At 60.7% G+C, this 10,161-nt stretch overlaps 1 long non-coding RNA gene across 1 annotated transcript; it reads right to left on the reverse strand.

Moving 5' to 3' along the window:
* Positions 1-651: 651 nt before the first annotated feature.
* Positions 652-3,669, reverse strand: LOC311530974. Its single transcript, XR_014714130.1, has 3 exons — positions 3,099-3,669; positions 2,660-2,810; positions 652-2,372 (listed from the first exon to the last, which is right to left on the reverse strand). It is a non-coding gene; the product is annotated as an uncharacterized lncRNA (long non-coding RNA).
* Positions 3,670-10,161: the final 6,492 nt, after the last annotated feature.

Raw genomic sequence — 10,161 nt, forward strand, 5'->3', positions numbered from 1 at the left:
GAGCAGAAGGAAAGAGAGAGGAAGCATGAACTGGACTTGATAGAGGGGCGGAACCAGCGCCCCACAGAGACACCACGGGGTCCCACCGCTCCAAAAAGCCACCAATGGGAGCGGTTGTGTCCTGCATACAGCGAGACAGGGGACATTGCTGAATATTTCATCACCTTGAGAGGCTGTATGTGCTCCATGAGATTCCTGAAGACCAAAAGATGCCCATGTTGGTTGCAAAGTTGTCTGGGAAAGCTCTGGACAGATTCAGTAAGATGCCTATTGGTGATGCTGCAGATTATGGTAAATTCAAGGAAATGGTTTTAAAACACTTTCACACTTGAAGCAGATTGAGTAAAATTCAGAAGCCTAAAGAGAGGGGCTGGAATGAGTAATGTGGCCTGTGGAAGCAGATGAGAGATGTGATGGGCAAGGGGGAAAAGGTGTTAGAAGCGCTGCAGAAATGGCTGATCATGTTGCTCAGGAGCATTTCCTGAGTGTGTGTAATGACGATGTAAAACAGCGTTTATGGGATAAAAAGGTGAAAACTGTCGATGAACTGGCTACTCTAGCTGACCAGTTTGAGCAATCCCAAGCATCTATTAGAAATAAATCACAGGCGGAGGGGGTTAAGTTTGGTAAACTTGTTTTTGTTTTCTCTAAACCCAGGGTGTGAAAATCATAACCGGGGGCAGAAGGCTGTGCATATTCCTCTCCACACTGAGGGAGGGGGTGAATTTCATGAGCTTATGCTGTACCCATCTCTGTGCAGTGCAAGACGGTATAATTTGGGGTTTATCCTCTAGAGGGGGGTGTGCACTTGAGTACCGGGCAGTTCCTTAGCTGAGCCTTCCCATGCAGAGCTGATCTCAGCATCTGTGTGAAGCTGCAGCTGGGGGTGTCCCTACCTGTGTGTGTGCTGGTAACGTGCAGGCTGAAGCCGGGGGGGCTTGGCAGGCTGCAGAGCAGTACGGTGTAAAGGGAGCCCTCGCTGGTGAGTCAGGTGGGCTCAGTGGTGCCCTACTTCCAAGTGGCACCATGGGGCGGGGGGGAACCATCACAGGGGTCTCCCAGCAGGTGCCAGTGAAGGGGTGCAAGGAAGCGCTGGGTTGGGGGCTCAGTGCCGTGTTTGGGGTGGGGGGGATCTGCCTTTCGCGTCACAGTGACCCCAGCCTGGGGGACGTCACCGCAGCACCCAGACAGGCCAGCATCTCTCTGCAGCCGCTCGCCCTGCGGGGTTCAGTCCCGGGGGACCCTGGCCCATGAGTCCTGCCCTTCTGCAGGGCTCCCGGCCATGGGACGATCTCAAAGCTCTTCAGGGACCATCCCTCAGCCCCAGAGCCCCCACCACCACGGCAGGAGGAGACTGGCCATATATCACACAAGGGGAAACAGGCATAGGGTGCATCACAACTCGCAGCAAGTCCGTGTCAGCAACGGGAATCGACCCCCCGAATCCTGACTCCCAGTTCTCCCCCACTAGCCCCCACTCCCCGCCCACAGCCGGGACAGAACCCAGGAGTCCTGGCCCCTTCCTTAGCCCTTCTACTGAACGCTCTTAACTCCCGCTATAACCCGGGGCCCCTGGACCAACTGCGGCTGGGCTGGGCTAACACAGGCTGCCGCGGACATGGCCCAGACTGACCAGATTTAAAATCATGATAAAAAACGTCCCCAAAACCCATTTTATGGCTGTTCGCAAAGCTGCAGGGCGAGATCGGGGGCGGCCGGGCTGTGGACACACACGGGGCACAGGGAGAAGGGGGGCTATACAGGGACTGGGCCCTTTCCACACAGACCCAGCAGGGATGGACCCCGGGGGAGTCACACACGGGTGCCATGGGGCCTTTAGCCAGGGACTAGCGCTGGGACAGTCATGGGCCCGATCCCGCCCCGTGGGGACCCCATTGACCGGGAATGGCCAAATCTGGCCCAAAGCCTGCTGGGTAATGGCTGGAGGGGCTTTACCTGGGCTGACTGACAGCAGCCTCTGGCCAACAGGGGCCGGGCTCGGGGCCCAATCCAGCTCCCACTGGAGTCAAGAGAAACCTTCCCCACGATGGCAATGGGGTTTGGATCAGCCCCGTGGGCCCTGCTGCCCCTGACGAGGGGCGATCCCCATTCCCAGCCCCATGGGGCAGCAGCCCTCTCCCTGGATAGGTGCCCCCTCCCAAGCCCAGCAGCGGGGTGGGTGAGGGAAGTCCGAGGGGCCGGCTCCCCGGTGAGTCTCTAGCGGGTTGGCTTGTCCCGGTTACGGGGTCGGGGTACAGCAGCTGGCACCAACGGGCACGGAGCAGGGACCCTGCGGGTAGCGGGGGGGCAGTACGAGTGGGTCTCACGAAGGCACCTGCGGGTTCAGGGGCCCGGCTCCTCCCCGCGTTTATCTGAAAGGCAAAGAGGGTCAGTTACCAGGAGCTCTGGGCCCCAACACGAAGCTGGCAGGGATCGGGGCCACTTCCCAGCACTGCCTGGGAGTTTCCCTGTGACACAGGGGGTGCTGGCTGGGAGGAGCACAGCGGGTGCGGGGAGTCTCCCCAGTGGGTGCTGGATGGGCTATGGGGCTGTGGCTGGCTGGGGGACACACAACAGGTGGGGGTCTCCCCGGGGAGTGCTGTATGGGCCCAGGGGCTGCGGGTGCAGTGGGTGCCCTCCCTGGGCAGCGGCTACTCACAAGGGGCCCCGTGGGTTGCGGGCGGCGTTCATCTTCATGCCCTTGATGATGAGGATGGTGCCCATGATGATGCCGATGATGCCCACGGCCAGGCCCAGGGCGCACATCAGGGTCTCAGTGGTCTCGGGGACGGGGGTGGGCACCTGGACTTCTGGAGAAAGGGGGAGAGGGACAGGGCACGGAGTGAGGGGGGCTGTTCCCAATCTTCCCTCCCAGAGCTGGGATAGAACCAGGTGTCCTGGCTCCCAGCCCCCCTGCTCTGACCCACTAGACACTGCTCCCCTACCAGAGCTGGGATAGAACCCAGGTGTCTGAGCACCCAGTTTTGCCCCCGCTCTGACCCACTAGTCTCCACTCCTATCCCAGAGCCAGGATAGAACCCAGGCATCCTGGCTCCCAGCCCTGTGCCCAGCGGGGTCCCCGGGCACCCCAGCCTTACCCCAGTGCTTCGTGAAGGGCTCGGGCAGCCCCCAGTGCTCCACCCGGCAGTCGTAGAAGTCGCCCTGGCTGGGGAGGTGTCACGGAGTCCCTGGGCGATGCTCTGGAACTGCTCCCCATGAAGCCAGTCAGGACTCTGGGGTAGTCGCCTTTCTGTGAGCAGCCTGTCTTCAGGACACACAGCTCACACAGCTTCCACCTTCCTGGGTCTGACCTCGGAGCATTCAGCATCCTCTGCCCCTCCGTGCGCTTCCCCCCAGCGAGTCCACTCAGGTGGGGCTCCTGGGGAAGCCAGAGGGTCCTGCACCCCAACTCCGCAGTCAAGACGTGACTCTCAGCCAGCCAGTAAAACAGAAGGTTTATTAGACGACAGGAACATGGTCTAAAACAGAGCTTGCAGGTGCAGAGAACGGGACCCCTCAGCTGGGTCCATTTTGGGGGGCAGTGAGCCAGACAACTACGTCTGCCCTTCACTCCATGTCCCAGCCAGCCCCAAACTGAAACTCCCTCCAGCCCCTCCTCCTCTGGGCTTTGTTCCTTTCCCGGGCCAGGTGGTCACCTGATTCCTTTGTTCTCCAACCCTTTAGCTCTCACCTTGCAGGGGGGAAGGGCCCAGGCCATCAGTGGCCAGGAAACAGGGTGTCGGCCATTCTCTGTGTCCAGACTCCTGCACACACGGGCCCTCTAGGGCTCTGCAATGATCATACACCCTTACCCCACCACCTAGATACTTAAGAACTGCCTAGGGGAAACTGAGGCACCCCCATACTATTCAGAGGAAACATTAAGAAGAGTCCCACTTCATCACATCTCTCCCCCCTTCGAGATCGAACTGAGCGGGGTCACTTTAGCCGGTGACCTGGGGAAGTTCGAAGCCACCAACGTTCCCATGGATGCCCCAGCCTTCCTTGGTAGGAGTTACACCAGGCCCTTCCAGTTTCACGCCCTCCCTTAGGTCGGGGGTGGTCGATAGCACTCGCAGGCCGCATGTGGGAAGGTTTATGCAGCCCATGCCCTTTGGCCACCCCAAGAATGTCTCCCCATTGACCATCACCTTCTGCTCCCACTGGAGGTCCAAGGGGCCTGGCCCCAGGAAACTCCACACAGACATATAGGTTGGGGTCAGGAGTGGGAGCCTGTCCACATCCCCAACCATCTGGCTGACGGAGTCTATGGCCTTGGGACCCAGCAAGGGAGCTAGACACCGGGGCTTTTCCGCAGGGTCCCCTTGGTTCAAATCTCCAGCCTGCTCAAAGGCAGTGAGGTGGGCATCCACCTCCCCCCCATCCTTAACCAGGGGCAGCAATTTAGTCTTGAGGTTCCCTGCGGAACTGGCACCCCGGGATCTATCCCCACTCACCCCGGGGAGGAGGCCTCTCCGCCCCACCACCGCCAGTTCATGCTGCTGCTGCTTCTGCAGCTCTTTCTCGGGCTCTCGCTGTCTCTCACAGTCCTCTTGCTCTCTCAGACTCAGCTCCAATCCCGTCCGTCTCGATCCCCCGATGGGGAACCCGATCGTGAAGACCCCCGTCTGGACGGGGACAGGAGTCTTGGGGATGCCTGGCTACCACTCCAGCTGCTCCCTGATCCTGCTATAGCCCCATTGGGGGTCAGGAATCTGTTCCTTAGCGCGGTCATCCTCCTCCAGCTGCACGATTAACTCTGCTTTGGTGAACTTTCCAATGCTCAACCCTCTCTTTCTGCACAGGGTTACAATGTCCTTCTTAAGGAGACAGTGACAGGCCATCACTCCGCTCCTCCCAAGTTGTTGTGGACTCACAGGCCTGTGTGCTCTCAGCTCCCCACAGTTTCCAGGGAGAACCCCTAGTGTGCCAGCCCTTCTCGAGGTCACCACCTCTTTGCCAGGGTCGAGCTGCAGACTCCTCCGCCCCTGGGACCGCTCGCTGCAATCCCCTGGGGGAGCCTGTTACTGCAAAAGTCCTTCTCTCTCCCCGGGCCAAGCTGCAGGCTCCTCCGTCCCTGAAACTGCTCACTGCAGTCCCCAGGGGGACCCCATTACTGCACAGTCCTTCTCGCTGGTCACACACTCCCAGGGGTTAACCACCCCCCGAAACCGCTCCTCTCTGAGCCTTCAGCACGCCTGGTCCTCGTCAATCCCCCTTCGTTTTACAGCTCCCCAGTCACTTACTGAAGGAAGTGCCATCCATGGGGTGCAGTACATCCCACCGCTACCACCAGTTGTCACGGAGTCCCCGGGCGATGCTCTGGAACTGCTCCCCATGAAGCCAGTCAGGACTCTGGGGCAGTCGCCTTTCTGTGAGCAGCCTGTCTTCAGGACACACAGCTCACCCAGCTTCCACCTTCCTGGGTCTGACCTCGGAGCGTTCGGCATCCTCTGCCCCTCCGTGCGCTTCCCACAGCGAGTCCACCCAGGCGGGGTCCTGGGGAAGCCAGAGGGTCCTGCACCCCAACTTCGCAGTCAGACGTGACTCTCAGCCAGCCAGGAAAACAGAAGGTTTATTAGACGACAGGAACATGGTCTAAAACAGAGCTTGTAGGTGCAGAGAACGGGACCCCTAAGCTGGGTCCATTTTGGGGGGCAGTGAGCCAGACTCCATGTCCCAGCCAGCCCCAAACTGAAACTCCCTCCAGCCCCTCCTCCCCTGGGCTTTGTCCCTTTCCCGGGCCAGGAGGTCACCGGATTCCTTTGTTCTCCAACCCTTTAGCTCTCACCTCGCAGGGGGGAAGGGCCCAGGCCATCAGTTGCCAGGAAACAGGGTGTCGGCCATTCTCTGTGTCCAGACCCCTGCACACACCTGCCCTCTAGGGCTCTGCAGTGATCATACACCCTTACCCCACCCCCTAGATACTTAAGAACTGCAAAGGGGAAACTGAGGCACCCCCACACTATTCAGAGGAAACATTAAGAACAGTCCCACTTCATCACACATTTCTTAAGTCTCTAGGTGGTGGGATAAGGGGGTGTAATTGTTGCAGAGCAAAGGGCCAGGGTACATAAATGGCGACACTCTGTCTCCTGGCACCTGATGGCCTGGGCCCTTCCCCCCTGCCAGGTGAGAGCTAAAGGGTTGGAGAACAAAGGAATCAGGTGACCTCCTGGCCCAGGAAAGAGACAAAGCCCAGAGGAGGAGGGGCTGGAAGGGGAGTCAGTTTGGGGCTGGCTGGGGACATGGAGTGAAGTGCAGACGTGGTTCCCAGCTGCCAGGTCCCAGCCCAGAGGTGGCTGCAGTTCTGTGGGGGGAATTGGCCCCAGCGCTATCAGGGTGCAAAGAGCTCTGGGATCCTGGCTGGGGAGTGTCCCGGAGAGTGAGGAGACGAGGCCGTGGGGACGTCCCTGTCAGCTGCACCCGTGGGCTGTCCCCGCAGGACAAGGGTGTGAATCTGTGTGAGTCACTTAGAGCCTGGCCTGCAGCTCCTACTGCTGGCCAAGGCCCACCCCTGCCATGGAGTTTCCTCTCTCCAGCGCCCTACAAGGACCATCCCAGCACTGCTCCTACTCTCCCCCCCCACCCCCGGGACCCTCCTCCCACAAGGTATTCACCATCCTGCCGCTGTGCAAAGCAAAGTCTGTGTCACAACTTAACAATCATGTAGCTATGGCAGCCCGATGGCATCAGGACTCCAGGGTTCCAGCCCAGCCCTGAGTACGGGCCCCTGCTGACTCCAGCCCTAGAGCGTGGCCCTCCCTGGGCTTTCCCTGCGCAGGCTCCATCTGGGAGGGCAAGTGGATGGGGCTGCGCGCCCTGGAGTTACGCTGAAGGTCCAGGTCAGGGAGGGCAAGGAGGGACTGGCTGGCTCACGGGGCCGGGGCCGGGACATGGGGCCTTTGCAGTCCAGGGCCGTCAATCCGGTGTCAGCAGAAAGTCCCCGTGCAATTGCCCACAGGCCAGTGGAGACATTTCTCCGCCCCCGCAACCCAGAAAGGGTTAACTCTCTACATCGTTTCACACCCCGTCCACCTGTGGGTGGACAGACAGACTGACGTCTGCTTTCCCCCCTGTCACGGAGTCCCTGGGCGATGCTCTGGAACTGTTCCCCATGAAGCTGGGCAGGACTCTGGGGAAGTCTCCTTTCTGGGAGCAGCCTGTCTGCAGGACACACAGCTCACCTGGCTTCCACCTTCTTGGGTCTGACCTCGGAGCATTCAGCATCTGTGACGATGTGACTCAGCAGGGAGGGGGGAGTGTTGACCTGGGAATGTGCCCTGGGGAGGGGAGACCTGAGAGCCTGTCACCTGAGCCAGGAGGGGGAGGGGGAGGTGACACCTCCGCCCAGGAATGTGAACAGAGGCTGCAGCAGGGAACCTGCTGGGTGGGTTTAGTTTCAGTTTGGGGCTGGGTGGAGGAACACAGGGAACCCCAGGGCTGGGGTCTAAGCTCCCTGCTCCCCCAGAAGGACGTGATTGAGGGGTCCTGGTTGTACCCACAAGCTCTGTTTGGGACTGTTCCTGTTGTCCAATAAACCTTCTGTTTTACTGGCTGGCTGAGAGTCTCAGTGGATCCCAGGAAGAGGGGTGCAGGGCCTGGACTCCCCCACACTCCGTGACAACTGGTGGCAGCGGTGGGATGTACTGCACCCCGTGAACGGCGCTTCCTGCAGTAAGTGACTGGGGAGCAGTAAAACGAAGGGGAATTGACGGGGACCAGGCGTGCTGAAGATTCAGAGAGAGACGGTTTCGGGGGGCGGTTAACCCCTGGGAATGTGTGACCAGAGAGAAAGACTTTTGCAGTAACAGGGTCCCCCAGGGGATTGCAGCGAGCGGTCCCAGGGGCGGAGGAGTCTGCAGCTCGACCCTGGCAAAGAGTCGGTGACCTCAAGAAGGACGGGCACACGAGGGGCTTTTCCTGGAAACCGTGGGAAGCTGCCCGGCCTGCGAGTGGCCAGCAGGGAGATGTACGCTAAACGCCTGAAGAGCGACCTGGTGGAGCTGTGCAGGCAGAGGGGGCTGCGCATCGGGAGGTCCACCAAGGAACAGCTGATTGCCCAGCTGGAGGAGAGGGATCGCTTGGATGACCCGATCCCTGTCCCTGAGGGAAGCCGCCTGGGGGACGCAGCGTGGGCCCTGGGGCCTGACCGGGCTGGGAGGGGTCAGACTGCTGCTGAGGACATCCCGAGACCCTTCCTACCTATGTCCGGGGGAGGGGTTGGGGGAAGCCCAGCGAATACCGAGGGCACCCTGACCCCGGCACCCAGCAGGGGATCCTCCCAGCGGAGCTCCCCATCCCTGGAGCGGAGGCGGCTGGAATGGGAGAGGGAGATGAAAATGAGGGAGCTGGAGGATCATGAAAAACAACGTCAACATGAGAAGAAACAACGTCAACATGAGCAGGAGGAGAAGGAGAAACAACGTCAACATGAACGTCAGGAGAAGGAGAAACAAAGGCAGCATGAACTGGAGCTGGCCAGGTTGAGGAGCAGTGGGGTCCCGGCTGCGGTGAGTGCGGGGGGACCCAAGACTGCAAGGAGCTTTGATAAGTGCTTCCTGGCCCAGCGGAAGGAGGGGGAGGACATGGATAGCTTCCTGACGGCCTTTGAGAATGCCTGTGAGCTGCACAGGGTTGACCCTGCAGACAGGCTCCAGTTTCTCACCCCCTTACTGGACCCCAAAGCCGTGGAGGTGTACAGCCGAATGACAGGGGCAGAGGCAGGGGACTATGAACTGTTCAAACAGGCCCTGCTCCGTGAGTTTGGGCTGACCCCCGAGATGTACCGGAGAAGGTTCCGGAGTCAGCGTAAAACGCCTGAGGTCACCTACCTACAACTGGTCAACCGGATGCAGGGGTATGCCCGCAAGTGGACAGCTGGGGCCCGAGCTAAAGAGGACCTGCTGGACCTAATCGTACTGGAGCAGCTGTATGATCAGTGCCCTTCCGACCTGAGGCTGTGGTTGGTGGACAAAAAGCTCGAGAACCCCCAGCACGCAGGGCAGCTGGCCGACGAGTTTGTGAACAGTCGGTCAGGGGGTAGCCGGGAGGAGCCCCAAAAGAACAGGCCCCCCCCGATGCAGAGAGAGAGTCACCAGGGGGCCTCCCAGCGGGGAAATAGGGAGAACCCCCTCCCAAGGGGAACGCCTGGCGTCGGGCCCCTCCGACCTGCTCGAGGGGACCAACGTGACCTGAGCTGCTATCACTGTGGCCAGAGAGGCCACGTACGGTCCCAGTGCCCCGGGCTCAGGGACAGACTGAGCAGACCCAACCTACCCAGGGTTAACTGGGTAGGGACCCAGCTGGACGAGGGGCAGACGACCCAGGACAGGGGGCCTACCAGTTTACCACCTGCCCCGGAGGGAAGAGTGCCCCAGGCCAGCTCCGCCAGAGGGCTGGAGGCTCTGGACTCAGGGTGCTCAGTTTACAGGGTGGGCGCGGGGCTGTCCCTCCGGAGAGAGTGCCTTGTTCCCCTGGAGGTGGATGGGAGGAAGGTCAATGGATACTGGGATACGGGCGCGGAGGTGACGCTGGCCCGGCCCGAGGTGGTGGCCTCAGATCGGGTGGTGCCCAACACCTATCTGACCCTGACAGGGGTGGGCGGGACCCCATTTAAGGTGCCCGTGGCAAGGGTACACCTGAAATGGGGGGCCAAGGAGGGCCCCAAGGATGTGGGGGTACACCACCATTTGCCCACTGAAGTTTTGATGGGGGGAGACCTAGAGGACTGGCCAAGCAAGCCCCAGGCCGCCCTGGTTGTGACGCGTAGCCAGAGCCGGCGAGGGGCACTGCGCCCTGACCTCGGGGAGGGTATCACACCGGAGGCGCAGGACCCTACCCTGGTGGGGAGGGAGGGCCGAGGGGCACGGCTTAGAGAGGCGGAGGCCTCAGACCTGGCCAGCGAGAGGGAACCGGGCCCCGTCCCTGCCCCAGCTGCTGAGTTCCAGGCCGAGTTGAGGAAAGATCCCTCCTTGCGGAAGCTCAGGGACCTGGCCGACCTCAGGGTGGGACGGACCATGAGGAGAGGCTGCCAGGAGAGGTTCCTGTGGGAGAAGGGGTTCCTGTACCGAGAATGGGCTCCCACAAGGGAAGTAGAGTCCTGTGGGATCAGGAGGCAGCTGGTGGTCCCCCAGAAGTATCGCCGCAGGCTCCTGCACC

Source organism: Lepidochelys olivacea, assembly GCF_965140295.1.
Source record: "Lepidochelys olivacea isolate rLepOli2 genome assembly, chromosome: 14".
Taxonomy (NCBI): Eukaryota; Metazoa; Chordata; order Testudines; family Cheloniidae; genus Lepidochelys; species Lepidochelys olivacea.